This window comes from Chenopodium album, chromosome 9 (assembly GCF_948465745.1).
Source record: "Chenopodium album chromosome 9, dcCheAlbu1.1, whole genome shotgun sequence".
Taxonomy (NCBI): Eukaryota; Viridiplantae; Streptophyta; class Magnoliopsida; order Caryophyllales; family Amaranthaceae; genus Chenopodium; species Chenopodium album.
The window spans coordinates 40,355,748-40,360,838 of record NC_137842.1 but is presented as its reverse complement, the minus strand read 5'-3'; the positions used below and the strand labels follow the sequence as shown (position 1 = coordinate 40,360,838).

The 5,091-nt window shown below is 44.7% G+C and overlaps 1 non-coding gene across 1 annotated transcript; it reads right to left on the bottom strand.

Annotated features, from left to right (window-relative positions):
- Positions 1–222: 222 nt before the first annotated feature.
- Positions 223–329, bottom strand: LOC145561156 (small nucleolar RNA R71). Its single transcript, XR_014093731.1, has one exon. It is a non-coding gene; the product is annotated as a small nucleolar RNA R71 (small nucleolar RNA).
- Positions 330–5,091: the final 4,762 nt, after the last annotated feature.

Below are 5,091 nucleotides of genomic sequence, written 5' to 3'. Positions count from 1 at the left end.
GACGCGAATCTTCACATTGCCGACTATTGTCAATATTGCAACACCATCAGGCAAGTCGGGGTCACTCAAGACCAAATCAGGGAGATTCTCTTTCCCTTTTCTTTAACTGGAAAAGCTAAATTGTGGTTTAATGGTTTAAATAGAACTACACTTGGTATAACTGACTGGGAAACTCTTGTTTTGAATTTCTATAACAAGTATTATCCTGCAGAGAGAACAGCAGTACTACGGAGTGCGATCCAGAACTTCGCCCAAGAAGCCGATGAGTCTTTATATGAGGCTTGGGAGAGGTTCAAGGACCTACAAAGAGAATGCCCCCACCATAATTTAGCACAATGGCAGTTAATCCAAGCCTTTTATAACGGCATTGGAAATTCCTCTAGAATAATTTTAGACTCTACAGCTAGTGGGAGATTTATGAATCTCAATGTTGATGATGCAGGTCAGGTTATTGAAGATATGGCGATACACAATTCCTAATATGGGAATCCCAGAGGATTTTCTAATAAAAGGAAACATAGCGTCGACTCTGTATCCTTTTTGCAAGCTCAACTGACCTCTATTTGTCAAAAATTAGATAATCTGAGCACTGCTAGCGTAGGTAATGTTGCTGCAATTAATAACAATTCTAATGAGGCTTTCTGTGAAAATTGTGGTATTGTAGGTCATTGGGAGCAGGATTGCAGGAGTTCCGTGGAGCAAGTTAATGCCTTCCAAGCTTATAGGCAGAATAACCCATACTCCAACACTTACAATCCTAGGTATCGGAATCATCCATACCTTTCCTACCGGAGCACTAATGTTCAAAATCCACCACCACAAGAACCACAGGTGCCACAGCAACAGCAGCAGAAATACTATCATCCCAATGCTAGCCAGAAGAATCAACCACAACAACCCCCCTCTTCTTCCGACCCTTCTTTGGGGGAAATTAGAGCAATGTTGGTCAATATGCAAAAGCACATGGAGAGCAGAGATGCGACAATTGAACAAATTTTAGCGCATAATAAAATTGTAGATAATCAAATTGCGCAACTCTCCGCTACTCTACAAGCACGCCAACAGGGAGCCCTGCCGGCACAGCCGACTAGGCCTACGGATCAAGCATTTGCAATTACTCTAAGGAGCGGTTCAAACTATGAAGGGCCCTCTATGCCCGGAGTTGATGAACCTATTTCATTAAATAATGCTAATCTTGATTCCATTAAACCAAACAATGTAGTTGCTAGCCCTGCAGGGCTAGAGGATAATACTAACACATCTAATTCTACATTGCAGGGTAAAACTCCAGAGAAGGTGGCTACTTTAGACAAAGAGAAGAATGCTCAAAAGCCAATTATCAAACTTCCTTTCCCCAATCGTCAATTGAAGACAAACTTGGATAATCAGTTTGGTAAGTTCCTGGAGGTGGTTAAAGATTTGAAGGTAACAGTTCCTTTTACTGAATTGATCACACAAATCCCCTCATATGCAAAATTTATGAAGGAAATTTTGACGAGAAAAAGGTCTATTAGTGAGGTAGAGACAGTATCTTTCACTGCAGAGTGCAGTGCCGTACTTCAAAATAAGTCTCCACCTAAGTTAAAAGATCCGGGTAGTTTTTCTATCCCTTGTCATATTGGTAATCTCTTGATCGATAATGCATTATGTGATTTGGGTGCTAGTGTTAGCGTCATGCCATTATCTGTGTGTTCTAAGTTGAATATGGGTCAATTAAAAGCTACCAATATAACTCTGCAAATGGCCGACCGTTCTTTCAAATACCCCCTAGGTGTTTTAGAGGATGTTCCCGTCAGAGTAGGTAAATTTTATATACCTGTGGATTTTGTTGTTCTTGATATGGCTGAGGATATGCAAACCCCAATTATTTTGGGTAGACCATTCCTTAACACTGCAGGAGCAGTCATAGATGTTAGAAGTGGTAAGTTAACACTATCAGTAGGGGATGATAAAGTTGTTTTTAACCTGAATAATGCCCCCAAAAGCTCCATGACTGAGGAGAAATGTTTCAGTGTCAATGTGGTTGTAAATTATTCTAACAAGCCCCAAGCTCTTGAAAAAGATCCCTTGGAGGCGGTATCTTGTGTTGCATCCCTTTCAGATGAGATAGACAAATGGCAGAAGGAAGTCAATGCAATAGAAAGAGCACTCTACAATGTTGGTCTTGGTTTCGAGGATGAACAAGTGGAACCGATCGAGCAAGTTGTGCGAATCGAGCCTCCGGTAAGTGTTCCGCCAGATCGAGTTGCAAGTGTTGAACGCAATGACAAGTTGAAGCAACATTCGATCGAAGAAGGGTTTTTAGTGCGTCGCATTGAAAATCCCCCATTCCAAGTCAAGGAGGATCCACTACATAAGGCGACTTGGCGTCCCACAGGTTATGTCAGGAAGCCGTGTCGCAGCCTAAACATCGCTAGACCGGGTGAGAAACCACCCGATCAAGCGTTAGGTAAAGGGTCCTAGGAATTATACTTGGTAAGAAGGTCGTGCGGGACCTATATAAACCAGCGCTGTGCGGGAGGCAACCCGTATTCTATGCTTTCTAGATTAGTTTTCCTTTTCTCCTATTTTATTTTTATTTTAGAGAGGTGAGGAGAGTGATATTTCACCAGTTTTAAGTGTTGTTGTACAGGTATGAATTTGACAGGTATAAAGACTTAGAAAAATTTTGAAGAAGAAACGAAATCGGAAAGCAGGGCTTGGTACGGGCCCGATCGGGCGAGGCTCGCCCGATCGGGCGCGCAAGTGAGGCAAAAATCGGGGAAAAATTCGCCCGATCGGGCGAATCTGCCCGATCGGGCGCGCAAGCATAGCTGATCTCTTGGCTAATATCGCCCGATCGGGCGCGTCTGCCCGATCGGGCGCGAGAGGAGAGCTGGAAACGAGCCCAACTTTCGCCCGATCGGGCGCAGACGCCCGATCGGGCGCTCATCGAGTGAGAAGAAAAGAAATGTCGGGCGAAGCTTGCCCGATCGGGCGAGCAAAAGGGCAAAAATTCGTTCGCATTCGCGCCCGATCGGGCGCGCAACTGGTGATCTGGAATTTCAAACCTTCGCCCGATCGGGCGCGCCTTCAGGCCGTTCCCCCCTTTATTTTCTTTTCTCTTCTTTCTTTCCTCATTTTCTCCTTATTTCATCTTCTTCATTCACTTTCTCTCTCTAAAACCTTCATTTTCAAACCTTCAACTCACACTTAAATCCAAGATCTCTTCCAATTCTTCCATCCAAACTTAAAAATTCTTACATTTTCCAACTCCTCTCATCTTCCTCTACAATCTACACTAAATTTTCAACACTTTCTCTCAATTTCTTCTCAAACCCTAAGAGAGAGAAAGCTTCAATTCCTACCTTCTTTTACACTAAAATGGCTTTCAAGAGGTCTAGGACTGTTAGGGGTGAAGGATCGAGGCAACAAGCACCTACCATTGACCTGGAGCTGCAAATTCCGAGGTGGGAGAGGGTAGTCATCACCACCCAAGAGCAAAGGCAAAGGATGCTCAACCTCGTCACGCGGCAGGTAATTCCTACCCGTTTTATTCATCATCCTACGCTTTCTAGACTAGGAATTGATAAATATGTTGAGAAATTGTTCAAGGGAATTGGTATGAGTGGCTTGTTCCAATTACATTATGATACATATGATTATTTGACTTTTGAATTCATTTCTAGTTTTAACGTCATAAAATCAAATGCTCTAATCTCTCATGTTCAATTTCGTTTGTTTAATAAAGATATTAGATTGTCCTTGAAGGATTTTGGAAAATTGTTTGAATTGAAAGCCGATAGACCAATTGAACCACCCCAAGACAACATTACTTTTGTCTACCGTGCTCTAACAGGGAATCCTAACTTAAACCTCCTACATGCCAAGGGCACTTGGATTCAACATCCCGTGCCAAAACTTTGGCAACGGTTTGTTGGCCTCACCATTTTTGGGAGGCATGAACCGGCTAATGTGAGGAGAGATGAACTAGAACTATTGGGATCATACATGATTCCTAAGAGTGACAAGCTTAACATAGTTCATAGGATGGCCCAACACTTTCAGAGGGTGGCCAATGCGGCCGAATCGGGTAGGTCTAGGGTCCCAATTTACTTTGGTGGGTTAATAACCCACATTGCGGTCAAATACCTTAGTTGGACCCCTGATGATGATGGTAAGGTAGCCGGACCTACCTTAATGGACGCACCCTACTTAGGAGGCCTTAACTGGATAAATGTGATAGGGGGTGAGACTTGGTGGGTGATTCATAGGGAGTCGGGTAGGAAAGACAACGCTTTCACCTTGCCTAACCCGGCCTTGACCAAATTCGAGAAGAGTCTTCCCTCCTATACCTTTGAACTAGGAGACCAAGGGGAGGCCCAAGCACACCACCAAGCACCTCCCTCACCACCACAACAATTCCACCAACCATCACCCCAACACTACACACATAACATTCCCACTTCCTCAACCAACTACAACATCGACCCTAACGCTCCATATGACTTTTCGGCTTTTAGAAGCTAATTGGATCGGATATAGAGTGGGCAAGGGAGGATGGAGGGTATGGTTAGGAATTTGGACTCTAGGGTAGGAGCCCTAGATGCTAGGGTTGGGGTTGTGGAGAGGAACCTAGGGCGGGGTTTATACCCCATGTATGATGATTATGCCCGTCGGGGGGCTATTCCCCCCGATTCACTTGCCCCTGATTGGTTCCAATACCCTCAAGGGGGTTACACGGACCCAAGTGCCTTCGGTACTTATGTGGACTATTCATCGGTCCATGGATATGGGACCGATGCTCCTTTTGGTGGGTCTGGGGGGAATGTAGACCCTAACTACTATGCCGGTGGTTCGGGGTATGGTGGTGGTGGCTCTAGCCATGGGGGAGCCGGTTCTAGCCATGGCGGGGGTTATTCGAGGATGGATGAGGATGAGGAGTAGGTTACGCTCCCAAGTCAATGAGGGCATTGCTTGATTTGGCTTGGGGGGGTAATTTTTCGCTTGGTAACTCGAGGATGGATGAGGATGAGGAGTAGGTTACGCTCCCAAGTCAATGAGGGCATTGCTTGATTTGGCTTGGGGGGGTAATTTTTCGCTTGGTAACTC